Here is a 16350-nt window from a genome sequence, read left to right on the forward strand (position 1 = left end):
GTTCCCTTTGTGTCCATGTGTTCTCATCATTTAGCTCCCACTTGTAAGTCAGAACACGCGGTATTTGGTTTTCTGTTCCTGCATCAGTTTGCTAAGGATAATGGCCTCCAGCTCCATCCATGTTTCTGCAAAAGATGTTTCATTCTTCTGGTTTTGTTTTTGTTTTTTTGGCTGCATAGTATTCCATGGTGTATATGTACCACCTTTGCTTTATCCGATCTGTCACTGATGGGCGTTTAGATTAGGTTCTATGTCTTGGCTATTGTGAATAGTGCTGCAATGAACAGTCAGGTGCATGTGTCCTTAAAATAGAATGATTTCTGTTCCTCTGGGTATAGACCCAGTAATGGGATTGCTGGGTCAAATGGAAGCTCTGCTTTAGCACTGGGAAGAATCGTCACCCTGCTTTCCACAATGGTGGAATTACTTTACTCTCCCATCAACAGTGTATAAAAGTCCCCTTTCCTCCACAGCCTTGCCAGCATCTGTTCTTTTTTTGACTTTTTATTAATAGCCATTCTGACTGCTGTGAGATGGTATCTCATTGTGGTTTTGATTAGCGTTTCTCTAACGATCAGTGATGTCGACCTTTTTTCAAGTGCTGGTTGGCCCACTTTCTTGTTTGTGCTTTTCTTATAAATTCGTTTAAGTTCCTTATAGATGCTGGATATTAGACCTTTGTCAGAGGCATAGTTTGCAAACATTTTCTTTCATTCTGTAAACTATCTGTTTACTCTGTTGATAGTTTCTTTTGCTGTGCAGAAGCTCTTAAATTTAACTAAACCCCATTTGTCAATTTTTGTTTTGTTGTGATTGCTTTTGGCATCTTTGCCATGAAATCTTTGCCTGTTCCTATGTCCAGGATGGTATTGCCTCAGTTGTCTTCTAGGGTTTTTATAGTTTGGGGTTTTACATTTAAGTCTTTAATCCATCTTGAGCTGATTTTTGTATATGGTATAAGGGAGGGGTCCAGTTTCAGTCTTCTGCATATGGCTAGCCAGTTATCCCAGTACCATTTGGTGAATAGGGATTTCTTTTCCCATTGCTTGTTTTTGTCAGTTTTGTTGAAGATCAGATGATTGTAAATGTGTGGTCTTATTTCTGGGCTCTCTGTTCTATTCCATTGGTCTGTGTCTGTTTTTGTACCAGTAGTATGCTGTTTTGGTGACTGTAGCCCTGTAGCATAGTTTGAAGTTGGGTAATGTGATGTCTCCAGCTTTGTTCTCTTTGCTTAGGATTGCCTTGACTATTCGGGCACTTTTTTTTGTTCCATATGAATTTTTAAATACTTTTTGCTAGTCCTGTGAAGAATGTTGTTGGTAGTTTGATAAGAATAGCATTGAATCTACAAATTGTTTTGGGAAGTATGGTCATTTTAATGATAGTGATTCTTTCTATTCATGAACATAAGATGTGTTTCCATTTGTTTGTGTCATCTCTGATTTCTTTGAGCAGTGTTTTGTAATTCTCGTTGTAGAGATCTTTCACCTCCCTGGTTGGCTGTATTCCTAGGTATTTTATTCTTTTTGTGGCAGTTGTGAATGGGATTGCCTTTCTCACTTGGCTCTCGGCCTGACTGTTGTGGCTGTATAGGAATGCTCGTGATTTTCGTACATTCATTTTTTATCCTGAAACTTTGCTGACGTTGTTTATCAGTGGAATGAGCTTTTAGGCTGAGACTATAAGGTTTTCTAGATGTGGAATCATGTCATCTGCAAACAGGTTTGGTGTGACTTCCGCTCTTCCTATTTGGATGCCCTTATTTCTTTCTCCTACCTGATTGCCCTGGCCAGGACTTTCAATTTGTTGAATAGGCGAGGTGGGAGAGGGCATCCTTGTCTTCTGCAGGTTTTCAAGGGAAATGCTTCCAGCTTTTCCCCGTTCAGTATGATGTTGGCTGTGAGTTTGTCACATAGATGGCTCTTATTATTTTGAGGTGTGTTCCTTCAATACCTAGTTTATTGTGAGTTTCTGACGTGAAGGGATGTTGACTTTTCTGAAAGCCTTTTCTACATCTATGGAGGTAATCATGCAGATTTATCTTCAGTTCATGACATCTTTAATTCTATTGCATTCATGTACCCTGAATAATTTCAGTCCTATTTTGCTTTCTAGGGTCAACAGTATTCAGTTAAGCACCCCCTTCTTCTTGAGCCACTTTCTTCTCTCGGTTCTTCTGGCCCCCTCACTTTCTTGTTCCCCTCTTACTTCAGTCTCCTTTGCTAATTCCTGCTCCTTTTCAGCTCAGTGTCTGAATGTTGGAGTGTTCAGAGTTCGGTCCTCGGCCCTTTTCTCACTATTTACACTCTCTTCTTAAGGATTTCAATTAGTCTAGAGGCTCTAAATGTCATGTATCAGTGCTTTCTTATTTTTTGTCTAAGTGTCACATAGAAATAATTTTTTAAAAACCCAAACAGTGCTAAAAAGCTTATTTTAAAAAAGCAGCAGCTCTTATCTATCCTCCCCATCCCTCTTCAGAAACAATCTCTTTTCATGTGTTTCCTTACAGGATTTACCTATTTATCTCCATATTTATGAACAGTATGCATCTCTTGCTACCCTTTTACAATCAATTGTATATAAACGTGTGTGTGAATACATATACATATATATATATATGTATATATTTTAGATGGAGTCTTGCTCTGTTGCCCAGGCTGGAGTGCAGTGGCATGATCTCAGCTCACTGCAGCCTCTGCCTCCCAGGTTCAGTTGATTCTCTGCCTCAGCTTCCCAAGTAGCTGGGATTACAGGTGAATACCACCATGCCCGGCCAATTTTTGTATTTTTAGTAGAGACGGGGTTTTGCCATGTTGGCCAGGCAGGTCTCAAACTCCTGGCCTCAAGGAATCTGCCTGCCTCAGCCTCCCAAGGTGCTGGGATTACAGGCGTGAGCCACCGTGCCCAGCCTCAATTTAATATATTATCTGTTAACTTCTTATTATAGTAAATAATGATTTGAGATATTTTACATCATCACGTTCCCTCCTTGCACTTTGAGTTTAAAGAAAAAAAAACCTGTAGTAGTATTTCATTGATAGGATTAAGTTATTTTCATTGATGGGCCTGGCAAATACATATTCTTGCTTTAAACCTTTTTTTCTGGAGTCAGTTATTTTATTTGCTTAGTTTTGTTGTTGTTGTTGTTGTTGTTATTGCTGTTTTACTGTCTGGCTAGCTCTCCCTGCACCCTCTAAGGCCTGTCAGTATAGTTATTCGCATGGTCAAGTATATCACTACTTTGTCAGTTCCACTTCCCTCCAAACCCCTCCCACCTCCCGCTCCCGTCTGCACTGCCGCTCTCCCAGCTGCTGCACAGCCAAGCCTTCCCTTCAATTCCTGGCTCCATTAGCCCCCTACTTCCTGGATCCTGTGCATTCTTTTTTCTTGGTTTACTTCCTCACAATGGTGACACTTTCCTCCTGAAACTTTCTGAGAAAGGATAAATGGGAGGCAAATGTTCTAAGAGTTTGTGTGCTGTAAGTGTCTTCATTCTTATCTCACACTTGACTGGAGTTTCTAGGATTTTCTCTTTCTGTCTGATATTCTTAATTTTCACATTGATTGCATTGAGGTCAGCCTTTTTACCTTCTTTTACTGAGCTTTTTTGTCTTCCAGTTCTAGCAACTTTTCTTACATGATTTCTTTGGTACTATCCTCCAAATTACTTAGAACTTATACTGGGCAGATGTTGAAACTTCTTATTTCTGAAAATATATTTTTCCCTATTTTTCACTTTTGTCTTTTCCCCTCTCCTTTCTTACAGAATTCCTCTAATTCACTGTTCAACCATGTTACTGATTTTTTTTTTTTTTTGAGACGGAGTCTCGCTCTGTCGCCCAGGCTGGAGTGCAGTGGCATGATCTTGGCTCACTGCAAGCTCCGCCTCCCGGGCTCACGCCATTCTCCTGCCTCAGCCACCCGAGTAGCTGGGACTACAGGTGCCCGCCACCATGCCCAGCTACTTTTTTGTATTTTTAGTAGAGACGGGGTTTCACCGTGTTGGCCAGGATGGTCTCGATCTCCTGACCTCGTGATCCACCCACCTCGGCCTCCCAAAGTGCTGGGATTACAGGCGTGAGCCACCGCGCCCGGCCGAATTTTTTAATTTTATCTATCATTTTTAATTGCCAAGAACATTTGATTAGTCCTGGGTGATTTTTTGTAGCCCTTCTTTGTGTTTCGCAGATGCAGTACCTCCTCATCTTTTGAGGATATTCTAACTTATTTTGACATTTTCTTTTTCTCTGTTGTGTGCTTTGATCTCTATCTTCTGTGTCAGAGGCTCTCCTCCGATATCTGCTGGACTTTATCTGTGCCCTTGTGACCAAATGCAAGCAGGAAACTCTGGCTGCACAGGTGGGATTAGGAGACGGGTGGGCTTCCTTGCAGGGTGCTCAGGTGGTCAGTTGGTATTTCCATTTAGGACCCTGAAATGTCGTAGCTACAGGTATTTTCTGGGCAGTTCAGTTTCTCCAGAGAATAGAAGGCATCTCCTCCAATTGCCTGCTCCAAGACAGAAGCCTGGCTGCTGGGTCCAAGAGCTGGACAGGGAAGGGGCTGGATCGGGCCTCCAGTCACTGTGCAGACCCTCGCTCAGGTTGTTTTTAGTCAGGGCTTCACTACTGCCCCCCCCCCACCCCCATTCTCGGGGCCTCCTGGTGCATTTTCTCCAGAGAATAAAGTTCCAATCTCCTGCAGGATTGGGGAGAGGGTCCTCATCGGTGGGGACCTCACGGGGACTGCTTCTTAGACAGATTTTCAATGCCCCCCGCCCCCTCCCCTGTTTCCAGCCCCCATTTCCCAGGCCTCATTCCCACTCTTCCCAGCTTGTGCCTCCCACTCCCCTTCCTTCCCGGCTTCTGTAAGGTGACTCAGCTTCCTTCCTGTGGGCACGCTGTGCCTTGCAGGCCACCTACATGGGGGCTTTCTCCTCTTTGCCAAGTCATTCCTCATTCCTCTGTCTATCTCCTGTCTTCACCTATTGTGATTTGGGGTCATAAACATCTTCCCATTTCATCAGACTGGAGTTTTATGTTAGGGTTTTTTTCCTCTTTTATTTTGGGGGTGATTTTCAAGAGAGTGGAAGGCAATGTGTCCCTCATGTAATCATCTTGAAACCATACAACTGACACCCAGGTACATCTGTGCAGCCCATAACCAACCCCTCTCCTGGACCCTCCCCTGAATGCCAGCAGCCTGTTTGAGGTCTGTATTTTGTTGTTGAATAGACACCTCAAGTTTGTCACCAACAGGACACTTGGTTTCTTCCCTTTCACCCCAAATGGCTTCTGTCCACGTCTTCTCTATCTCAATAAAAGCATTCCCCAAATTTCTCAAGCCACAACCACTGGCGGAAGTTTGGACTCCCCTCTTTTGCTCATCCCCAGCCCACCTACAGCCCTATCCCTCAACAAGGCCTGGATGCCCCCACTTCACACACTTCCTGCTTCTTCATTTTGTCCACCTCAATCAGTCACCAACCCAAGCCTCCATCACCTTTTGCTTAAACTATTTTATCACTCCCTCCCTGGGCTTTCTCCTGACACTCTTGCCCCCTCCAGCCTACTCTGTACAATGACCACAAATGTCACTTCCCTGCTTCAAACTCTCCAGTGGCTTCCCGGCTTCCCATCACACTTGGAAAAGACCCAACTCCTTCCTGTGGCAATGAGGCCCTCCGTGACCCACCGCCTCTCTCTGACCTCACTTCCTGTGCCTGCTCTCCTCCCTACGCCTGGGCTACCATGGTCTTCTGGCCGTCCCTCCTACAGGTCCAACTGTTCCTTCCTTGTGCCTTTGTTCTCGCTGTTCCCTCCGCCTGGAATCCTCTCCCCTAGACCTCACATGGCTGCCTCCTTTGCTTTTTTTTTTTTTTTTTTTTTTTGAGACAGAGTCTTGTTCTGTCACCCAGGCTGGGGTGCAACGGGGCATGATCTCGGCTCACTGAAACCTCCACCTCTTGGTTCAAGTGATTCTCCTGCCTCAGCCTCCCGAGTAGCTGAGATTACAGGCACCCGCCATCATGCACAGCTAATTTTTGTATTTTTAGCAGAGACAGAGTTTTGCCATATTGGCCAGGCTGGTCTTGAACTCCTGACCTCAGTTGATCTGCCCACCTCGGCCTCCCAAAGTGCTGGGATTACAGGCATGAGCCACCGTGCCCGGCCCCCTTCTTCTCACTTTTAAGCTTGCTTACTTATTTGTTATCCGTCTCTTCCCACTAGAAGAGAAGCCCCCGAGGTCAGGTCCATGTCCGCCTTGATCCCTGCTGTATCTCCAGCACCTAGAACAGTATTGGAGACACAGTGTCATCCAGGAAGAATTAATACTTCCTGAATGATAGAATAGTTGGAAGCCATAAGTCTTTTGCGCTAGTGCCAGCTTTACCTGCTTTACTTTTGCAAGCTAGGCAAGTGTAAGTAACTTTACCTGCGAGCCTCAGTTTCCCCTACATGCACAATGGGGATAATAGTTTCCTTTCCATCTGGGGTGGGTGGGCACACGGTTGTAAGGTGAAATGAACCTCGTGAAATGAAAGTGAAGACCCTTCGTAAGTGCCTATTTGTGAACCGCAAGGGCCTGTGGACTCATGAAGGGCAGGAGAGTTGCTTCTGTCTTTACCACTTTCCCCCCAACCCCCACTTACCCCAAGGGAACCTGGGCGTGAAAGGAGGACTCCAGGGGAAAGGGCACCTGAAATTAATAGCCTTATTTCAGAGTGAAAGTCCCACTGCCATTTGTACAGCAAGAAGCAGGAGAGTAGCAGCTCTACGGCAGGCAAGCACTCCTTATCCCAGGCACAGGCCCTGGCCGAGCAGCGAGGTGGCCCAGGCTCTGCAACCTGAACCCACGTGGAGCTAGACCATGACCCAGGACTCCACGGTTTATGCTGACTCAGAGTCAAGAGGGCTGCAGCGCTTGTTGATGGCAACTTTTTTAAATCATTATTTCAGAGACAAAGTCTTGCTCTGTTACCCAGGCTGGAGTGCACTGGCACCATCACAGCTCACTACTGCCTCAAAGTCCTGGACTCGAGGGATCCTCCTACCTCCACCTCTTGAGTAGTTGGGGCTACAGGTGCACGCCACCACACCTGGCTAATTTTTTTTTACTTTTTGTAGAGATGGGTATTGCTATCTTGCCCAGGATGGTCTTGAAATCCTGGGCTCAAGCTATTTTCCCACCTTGGCACCCCAAAGTACTAGGATTACAGGCGTGAGCCACTGCACCCAGCCTGTGTGTGTGTGTGGTGTGTGTGTGTGTGTGTTTAGAAAAAGAAATCACAGCACCTTCTGGCACAGGTCAGTGTTATCTCAGCTGGGTCAGGACAGTTCCTTCAGTATTTAGGTAAGGCTGTCAGTCTTCCTTTTTAAAAATGTTGGCTGCAATTTTAAAAAAAGGATGCTGTGTTTTGCTTCCTAAGGCTCCTTTTATTAATCTCCTTCCCTTCTCAGGGTTTTAGCCCAACCACGAATGTGTGGTTCGATCTGGAAACTGTCCAGCGCACAAATCAAACCAAGAGGGCCCTTCCTGGGTGCCAGCGTTTCCACCAAGCCATGTTTTCGCATTGGCTTCAGGACCGGTGCCGTGGGTGCCCCAGTGTCTCTGTTTGTGTTTGGGATGCTCAGGGTGGCTTTCTGTGGTGCTTTTTTAGGAAATGGAGATTGCCATGTGGAAAGGGGAAAAGGGAGAATGATGAGTGTGGTGATTTTCGTAAGGCCCCAGTCCTGCCGGGGTTCAGAGAGTCCTCTCCTTCCTGGAAGCAGGCCGAGCCTCTGAAGCTGGGACCTGAACGTGCGCAGGAGCAAAAAGTCACTGCTTCTCAATGGAGTTAGTTGTGGAGACCAGGAGGGAAATGGGCTTGGAAGTCTAGAATCCCAGGACTCTCAGCACACCCAGGTCAGGCCCCCCAAGCCCTCGTCTGTTGCTCAATTTTCATCCCATTTCCTTTCCTCGCGAGCTCGCATGGCCTCTGCTTGCACACTCCCAGGGACACGGCGCTCACTCCTTCTCTAAGCATCTCCTGCCCTGTCTGCCTGCCCTTCAGGACCATCCAGCTGGGCTCTGTGGAGCAGGGGTAATAGAACATTTGAAGGTGTCTCCAATCAGATAAAGGGAATAAATTTTTTTCTTTTGAGATGGAGTCTCGCTCTGTCGCCCAGGCTGGAGTGCAGCAGGATGATCTCGGCTCACTGCAACCTCTGCCTCCTGGGTTCAAGCGATTCTCCTGCCTCAGCCTCCCAAGTAGCTGGGACTATCCCACCACCATGCCCAGCTAATTTTTTTTTGTATTTTTAGTAGAGACAGGGTTTCAGTACATTGGCCAGGCTGGTCTTGAACTCCTGACCTCGTGATCCACCTGCCTCAGCCTCCCAAAGTGCTGGGATTACAGGCACGAGCCACTGCACCCGGCCAGATAAAGAAATTTTATGGCAAAATAATTGCTGCAGAGACTGTCATGTCCCAGGAATCTATTAAGCTGGAGAAGAGGACAAATGTGAACACAGGATATTAATTCAGTAGGGGCACAGAGGGGCCTCTCCTGCCAGGAGTGTTCATTTCTGAGCCTCCACCCCTCAGTCTGCCCTGATGCCAAGTCCTCCCAAGTGCCTGGCACTCTCCCGTACTTTCCCCGTGTGGCCCCCTCTGGAATCCTGGGGGCTGGGCAGCCCTGGGCCTGTCTCCACTCACTCTGCCCTCCTGTCCCCTGAATCCGTCGCTTCCATTTCTCTCCTGTACTGAGGAAGGCGATGATTTTCAGTTATTGCCAGGCAAGTAGCAGAGCGTGAATGAGGGCCCACCCTGTGCCTGGCAGTGGAGTCAGTGGAGTCAGGTGCAGGGAGCACGAAGATGCCAGAGCTCCTTCCTCCCAGGGGTGCAGAGACCAGAGGCGCAGTGGGATGCAAGAGGGGGTGGGAGCATGGTGCTGCCTGTGCAGCTAGAGGTGCAACCCGTTCAAACGCCAGCCCCTGGGACCCGCATCAGCCTCTTGTGGCATCCAACGACATGGAGTCCAGCAAAGTGAAATTTAAAATGTCCATCTGTATCTGTGTGCCTTGGAAAAGAGTGAGGGTCCTATTCATAACCCCGGTCACAAGCGCGAGAGTCCTCTTTGTACCCCGGGTCACAAGTGCGAGGGTCCTCTCCGTACCCCCCGGTTGCAAGCGCAGGGTCCTCTTTGTACCCCTGGTCACAAGCGTGAGGGTCCTCTTCATACCCCCGGTCACAAGCGTCACCATCTCTGGAACTCTCAGCCTCTCACTCAGGACTCCTGTGAAACAGGCCCTAAGCACCTTTCTCCTCTCCCCGTCATCCAGCTGCGCGGCCTCCTGTCAAAAGGGCCCTGGACTTCTGCTTCCTTCCGCAGGCCACGCCAGAAAACACCGGCTGCTCCTAGACAGAGGCCCCGGCATCTGTCCCCGGCCCCCGCCTCCTTCACCCACCTGGGGACCCGCAGCTCCTTGCTCAGAATGACAGCTTTTTCTTACAAGAAGCCCTGCACAAGAAAAATTGTCCACCAACTTGCAGAGGGAGGCTCAGGGTGTTGCAGGTGACAGGAGGGTCACCCAGCTCCAGCTGAGGGGCAGGGAGGCTTCCTCTCCCTGGAGCTCAGTCCTCACAGAGGAGCAGAGGCGGAAGGAAGAAAGTGGTGAGGAGCAGGGCAGGTGCTCCAGCAGAGCCACGGGAGGCTCTGGGCACAGGCACAGAGCCTGGGCCATCCCTTCCTTCATCCCCACGGGTCATAGGCTGGAAAGACAGACTCAAAGTTAGCTCTTCCCACGACGGCTTGTTCCCACAGACCTGAGTCCGCAGGCGCGGTCTGCACTTCGTGCAGTCCCCACTTTCTTGTCTTTTGGTACCAAGAGATTCCAACCAAAGGCTTCAATCCCCTGGCAGGTCTAAAAGCCTGAGAGTCATGGGCCAGGAGCCCCAACCTGAGAAGGCCCCGTCCTGTCTCACCCAAACTGTGCCGGGACCCCTCCCCTTTTCCACATGCTGTGCCGGGACCCCTCCCCTTTTCCACGCGGGACAACTCTCTAGAACGTGAGGATGCTCACTTTGCTTTTAAAGCTTTGTCTCCACCTAGGCCTTGAAGTGTAGACTCTGGCACAACCCGTTTCTGCTACAAAGGAGGCAGGTGAGGGCTAGAGATGGGACGAACTTGTCTGGGTCACACAGCAAGTCTGTGACAGGGCGAGGATAATAATCCTGGGGGCAGAGTCTACCCAGAGCCTGGATGGAACAGAGCTCATATCTCCTCTCTAGGGTTCAGGTCATAGCCTCATTCCCAGAAAAGGGTAGCTGCCTGTGTAGAGTTGGGACTCTAGCATGTGCCACAGAGAGGCTGAGAGGCTAAGTATGTTCCTAAAGGCCACACAGCCGTGCTTTCTCACCTGGGGCACGCATCGCGAACTCTAGGAGGCATCCCTCACCCTCGGTGTGGATCCGTGGGGACTCCTCTCTGGGCACCTACCCGCAGCAGTGAGACAGACTCACTGCATGGGAAGTTCTGTCAGGGTGAGGACTGATTTGCCCTCCTCACCGCTGTGACCTAGAATCTAGCCCATGAAGGGGCTTGGTCAGCCGAGATCGCGCCACTGCACTCCAGCCTGGGTGACAGAGCAAGACTCTGTCTCAAAAAAACAAAAAAAAACAAAAAAAACCTACAACAGGTGCAAATGAACAGAGTCACAGATACTAACTTGTGTCCCCTCCTGAAAGCCCATATTCTTTTCATGGAGTTCTTCTGACTGTCCCCTGCGCACGATAACCAATGGCCTCACCCCGATGGAGGCCCACCACTTTGGCGCCAGCCCTGGTAAGGGGAAAAGGTGCTGCCTCCGGGTCTGCAGGGCTCTTCACCTTTGGAGAGCTCCTCACCTGTCTGGAAGGTGGCTGAGGTCCTGCCTCCTCCTGCCGAGCTGCAGCCCTACAGCCTGTCGGTGTACCCAGGGCCACTCACAGATCCCCTGTAGGCCACTGGGCCCTGCCAGGATCCATGCATGGAGGGAAGGGACGGAAGAATAGGGTCTGGTCTTATTCCCTACAAACAGCAGGTGACCCTCCCTGGCATTGCCATTGGGACCGGCTAGCACCACTGGGGCACGCTGGACTGGGACAGTCTGGGCAGTGTCACCACAGAGAGGTGGCTGGCCTGCGCTCTCACCCAGAGAAGGGCGCCAGGGAGCCTGGAAGAGGGCAGAGCAGAGGCAGGACATGGCCAGAGCTGAAAGCCTTTGAGGAGAAAGAACCAAGAGTAGAGTAGACTAGAGGGCAGCCAGGGCGGGAGCTGCAGGAGGGTGCGCTGTGGGCCGTCGGGGCTGCAGGGGCAGGGCTCCGGGAGGGGCGCTGCTGTGCCATCAGACCCTGCTTCAGGACGGAGGCCTTGTTCCCCCACAAGTGTTGGACGCTGATGGCGGGGAGCAGAGTCCCCAGGAGTGACCCTGGCTGAAGAGAGCTGCCTTGCCCAAGGCGATGCCCTTATCTGGGGTAGCCCATGCCCAGTGGTGGGACAGGTGAGGGTTGAAGGCCCCACTGCTGGGCGTCACCCCAGGGCTTCTGTGCAAGGCCACCCTGGCTCTGGAGCTCTGCGTGGGACTGGCTGAGGCCTTTGTCGTGACCGCCTTGGAGCTCAACATCTCCCTGCCCAATCCTGTTCCCTCCCCTCCCACAGAGCACTGCCCAGGAAGCCTCCTGCTCGTGAATCTCCATCTCCCGGTCTGTGTCCTAGGAACAGCAGAAACCCAGCAGGGAGAGGCAGCAGTGGTGTGGGACTGTAGTACAAGGGGTCTGGGTGCCAGGGAGACAGGGGGAGCCCCCGCTGGGGAGTTTCAAGGCCTGTGGGGCAGGCGGATCCTGGGGCCCCTGGGGAAGGAGGCTGAGCTGGGGAAAGAGGCTGGAAGGGGAGAGGCTACCGTGGCTTCTTGGTTTGGAGAGAAGGTGAATTTTCCTAAAAGGAGGGACAGGATGAGATGGATCTAAGCTTACCCTGAAGCCGCCTGCCCGTGACCATAACCAGGCACTTAGAGTTTTCAGTGCGTGTGCCCACCTGGCCTTGGAAGATTGCAGCTGGTCGTGTCGCTCTCTGTCGCTCAGACAGAAGAGGATTATGCGCCTCCCCGACAACATGCCTTGCGAGCACAGAAATTCACAAACGCCCAGCAGGCACTCTCAGCCCCCAGGCCTGTGCCTGTGTCAAGCCATCCTGGGCCTTGGGAAGTACCAGGACCGGGCTGGGTAGGCAGAAGAGCTTCCCGGTCTTGCCTGAGGTGCGGGAGAGGGGCTTTTCCTGAGAGAAGGTGGCGATGCCCAGTGACGGGATGGGTGAGGGTTGAAGGCCCCACTCCTGGCCTTCACCCCACGGCCACCCTAGCTCTGGGGTTCTGTGTGGGATTGGTTGAGGCTTAATGGACGAACGCCTGGCTCCATCCATGAGACGGCTCTAGTGTGGCGTCGGATGGCCATGGCACTCCCCTGGCAGGACTTCAGCACACCACAGGGCTCTGAGGAAGCTCAGCCATGGCTGTGTCTGCCCTGGCAGCTCCCTGTGGCACTGGGTCAGGCTGGGGTGTGAGGGAGGGAGGTATGTCTAGGGACTCAAAAGTTCTTTGCTATGAGTTATCTCACCTGCTACTCACAGCAGTCCTGGCAAGGCGGCCAGATCAGGAGCTGGTTAAATTCCCCCCTACTCATAGAGGTGCGCCTGCTGGCCACAGTCATGCGGTGAGGACGGGCCAGAAGCCAGGGCCCCTGCCTCCCTGTCCAGCCTCCTTCCACAGTGGCGTATGCCACTCATGCGGAGGCAGCTCTGACGCGGGCCACACGCGCTGGAGGACTCCAGTGTATCTCGGATCACAACGTGTCAATGCAAAGAGACACGTGAACAAGAGCACCGTGGTGGAGAGAAAGTGGGGCTCATGCCGGTGACCGTAGGGGTGGGGGCCAGGTCTCGGGGGAGTAGCTTGCACCACTTAGTCAAAAATGAAGTATCTGCATAGCTTATGATCTGGAGGTTTTGTTCCTGGATATGCAACACAAATTCTCATCAGGTCTGTAAGGAACAAGGACAGGGATGCTCACGCAGTTACTGGGGTGGGCGTGTGGTCCCAGGCTCCACAGGGATCCGTCAGTGCACAGTGAGCCCATCAGAATGGTTGGCTGCTTGGGGGATGGGAGAGGACTGTGGGAATAACAGGGAATGAAAAATGAAGCGAGAGGCCCCTACAGAAAACAGTGGCGAGCGTGGGTCCTGAAGTGAGGGGGAACGTTGTCTTGCTCCACAAGGCGGCTGGGAAGGTCCGCAGGCTCCATGCTCACGTGGTCCCGCACAGGCCTGAGCAGCAGCGGGCAGGCGGCTGAGGTGCCGGCTGGAGCAAAGCCCTACATTTCAGGAAGGGAGGCTGGAGACGAGGGCAGCCGGCTTTGGAGATGTGCAAAGGCCCCTCCTGCTCGGAGGCTCCACGGATGAGTGGCCTTCAGCGAGGCTGCTGAGTGTGTCTGCGTGGTGGGACACCTCTTCCCCCTCAGAATGGGGGTGCCCGTGGAGATGCTCTGAGCTGAGCCAGCCTCAATTAAACCGGCCTTCCCTTCATTCTAGAAGGTGTTTTGTTCTTTGCAAGCTCCTTGGGGAGTGGCTGGCTGGTCCGGTCAACATGCCCTGCAGGGCAGCTCAACCTTGTCTCCCTGGCTGAAGACTGGGCACTGCCCAAAGTGAGATCGGTGGGGCATGGGACTTTCTGCTGGGAGGACCCTTTGGAAGGTGGTCACATAGCTGAATGGAACAAGATGTTAGCGGGCATAGCTGTCAATGGATCATAAGCAGAGAGGCGAGGGCTTCTGGGGCACGGCTGATTCTCTGGATTTTAAATGCGCCTCCGGAGTTGGTCTGCATCCCTCACTGTGCCTATGGAGAATGCCGAGGAGCGAAGTGTGTCACATGTATTCTGAGAGAGTTTTAGTCTGCATGGTCATGTCATGAATCCTAAGTGGGTGAATGATGAGTTGAGGTCTGGCAGTTTCACGTCTGATCTGGACTCTTCTGTACCCACCTGTGAACCCCAATGGATGCATTTGAAACGTGTTTCCCCAAACGGCTGGGGGCAGGGATACTGCCCGGGGATCTGGTTCAATCCCTTAGCTCCTTGTTTTTACAGATGAATAAACTGAGGCCCAGAAAAGGTTTATCCAAGGACTCGTGACAGGTTAGCTTTGAGCTGAGGCAGCCCTGCCCCCAGCAAGTTACCTGGACTCCTGACAGGTTCACTATGAGCTGAGGTAGCCCCCAACCTACTGGCTTCTGCGGAGCGGTGCAGCTAAAATTGGACAGCTTACAATTATACATCTGTTCATCCGTGGGGTTACGGAGATGCTACCAACACATTTCATGAGCTCCAAAATGGCTGTAATTTATTATTTAAAAAGAATATTCTAAGTAATAATGGTTAGAATTCCCTTACATCTGTATCATTTCACAGCTTACCAAGCCCTTACACATCTTTTCCTCCTTCCACACTCCTTTAAGGAGCTCTTACCAGTGTCTAGAACTAGGGAAAGAGGTGGCCTTGCCTGTCCAAGATAGCCAGGTAGTGAGGGCAGGATGTGGATCAAAGCCAGGCCTCTGTCTCCAGTGTGAGCCTGTCTCCACTACACCACCTGCTTGCTTGGAAATTTCTGCTCCCTGCCAACCTCCAGGTTTAGCCCAGCCCCTGGGCCTCCCATATTAAGACCAGCCAGAAAGTGTTAAAATTAGCAGAGGTTTGGCCTCTAGTCAAAGCAGGTGCCAAGTCACAGCTGCACTTACTACCTTAACCTACAAACTCCTGGTGTGCTCTAGGCTGGGGCTGTGGACCAACGTGTCAGGCTTTGACTTGATGAAATGCTGCTGAAGGAGAGGCTGCAGTCTGTTTGCTTTGACATACATAGAAGAACAAGTCTCTTCAACTAGCCTGCGCCATCATCATTTGTAAGGTGGACTTTGTGTATATACAGAAGATGACAGTATCTGAGAAATGAAAGCAGGGTCTGGAGTTGCTATTATTAGATCGCTTTTATTTGGAGAACTGGGGCATCCACAGGGAAAGTTGAATACCCAGAGCCAACTCAGCCTGGATAATGTGCTCTTATGGGTGACATCAGCCCTGGCCAGCTAGGAGCTGTAAGCTGGCCAGGCTGACACTTACCTGCAACTGGGGAGAAGGGGTGTGGCTAAAAACGTATAGCATTTATTATCTTATTATAAAAGTAATATTCAATGTGGAAAATACAGAAATATAGATGAAAATAAAAAGCACCTTAATCCTAGTGCCCAGAAATGTTATCTTTTCAGATTTCTGTTCTCCTCATACGTACAGGCATATTCCCGAGAGTGGGTTTCCATGAAGCAGGTTAAGCACAGCACAAGGCACTATGCTTGCAAGGCAGTGACTGTAACAGGACCCCAGTCAGGAGCCGGCACTCCACGACTTGTCAAGCACGGCAATGGCGAGGCACAGCAAGCCCCGGCTGCTCTGTCGGCGGGCTGGGGTGCCTGTGGAGTGCTCTGTCGGCGGGCTGGGGTGCCTGTGGAGTGACAGTCTGTTGTGCACTGTAGGGTTGGAGAGCAAGGCCACTGGTGATGAGGGAAGCTCCTGAGAGGTGAACTCAGAAGCAAAGGAAGGCTGTTGTTTGGCTTTTGCCCATTCTGACCAGGCAGCTTACTGTTTTTTTCTTGCAATAACAAAATACACACATAGCTATAGAAACAGTTTAATCATAACAATGATCGCAGGAAAAATATCTTTATTATTGCAAGTCTAAAATTCTTTAACCTTTAGCTCGCTTTTTTCCCATTGAAATAACTGTTTTTTTAATGTGGTGTTTGAAACACCTGTTTTTAGAGGTTGAAATATAGCAGAATAGACTCTCTTTTTATACATATGTGTGTGTAGGTATACATCTATACATACATATATGTGTGTACATTGATATACATACACATTTATATATGTAATTTAAAAAAATTAAGATCGTATTAAACATATAATCTTACATTTTGCATTCTTTATTTAATAGCACATTATAAGCATTTCCTGAAGCATTACATATTCTTCAAATAATGCCTAAACGATTCCATTATATGGATGAAGCATACATTATTCATCTACTTCCCTATTCCACTTTTTTTTTTTTTTTAAGACAGTCTTGCTCTGTTGCCCAGGTTGGAGTGTAGTGGTGTGATCTCAGCCCACTGCAGCCTCTGCCTCCTGGGTTCAAGTGATCCTCCCAGCTCAGCCTCCTGAGTAGCTGGGTGTGCACCACCATGCCCAGCTAATTTTTGTATCTTTGTAGAGACAGGGTTTTGCCATGTTG

The 16350-nt window shown here is 50.1% G+C and overlaps 1 long non-coding RNA gene across 1 annotated transcript in view; it reads left to right on the forward strand.

Moving 5' to 3' along the window:
* LOC117084425 overlaps nucleotides 1-16350 on the forward strand; it is a 34361-nt gene that overhangs the window by 11404 nt on the left and 6607 nt on the right. The window lies entirely within an intron of this gene.

The sequence above is a fragment of the Trachypithecus francoisi genome, unplaced genomic scaffold (genome assembly GCF_009764315.1).
Source record: "Trachypithecus francoisi isolate TF-2019V2 unplaced genomic scaffold, Tfra_2.0 Lachesis_group0, whole genome shotgun sequence".
NCBI lineage: Eukaryota > Metazoa > Chordata > Mammalia > Primates > Cercopithecidae > Trachypithecus > Trachypithecus francoisi.